Raw genomic sequence first — 482 nt, forward strand, 5'->3', positions numbered from 1 at the left:
GCTACGTTTGCCCCACCTGACTGGGGAAGTGGGCATCTTGTCACTTCCAATGCCCTGAGCAGTTACTGGGGGGTGGCCTGGGCACACCCATGCTGAGGCTCACTCCACACATCTCACTGTGGACTGGGGGGGAGCCCAGGGGCTGTCTGACCGCCCATGGGTGCATGCACAGGGCCCTGGAGAAGCTGGTTTGTTCTCAGGGCACTTTTGTTCTTGAGGAGGCTACCGCTGGGTTGACTTTTTCCTGCATCCTGCCCTGAGCCACCCCTAGCCTGAGCTAGGAGGTGACACTGTGAATTCTGGTTGTTAGCTTTACTTGTGAGTTTTCAGAGCAGCTGTACCTCCTTGGGTCTGGTCCCTGTGGACAGGCAGGGCCGTGGGGCCCAGGTGAGAGGAGCTGCTGGAGGGACAGGGAAGCCGTGTGTTCTTTGGTCCTGGCTGCAGGTCCGGGGTAGACGCAGGAGGTGTCCCTTCCCTGCAGC

At 60.2% G+C, this 482-nt stretch overlaps 1 protein-coding gene across 1 annotated transcript in view; it reads left to right on the top strand.

Moving 5' to 3' along the window:
* Window positions 1-482, top strand: part of NUDT16L1 (nudix (nucleoside diphosphate linked moiety X)-type motif 16-like 1) — a 2,344-nt gene that overhangs the window by 1,239 nt on the left and 623 nt on the right. The window lies entirely within an intron of this gene.

Source organism: Bison bison, unplaced genomic scaffold (assembly GCF_000754665.1).
Source record: "Bison bison bison isolate TAMUID 2011002044 unplaced genomic scaffold, Bison_UMD1.0 scf7180017864144, whole genome shotgun sequence".
NCBI classification, from domain to species: domain Eukaryota; kingdom Metazoa; phylum Chordata; class Mammalia; order Artiodactyla; family Bovidae; genus Bison; species Bison bison.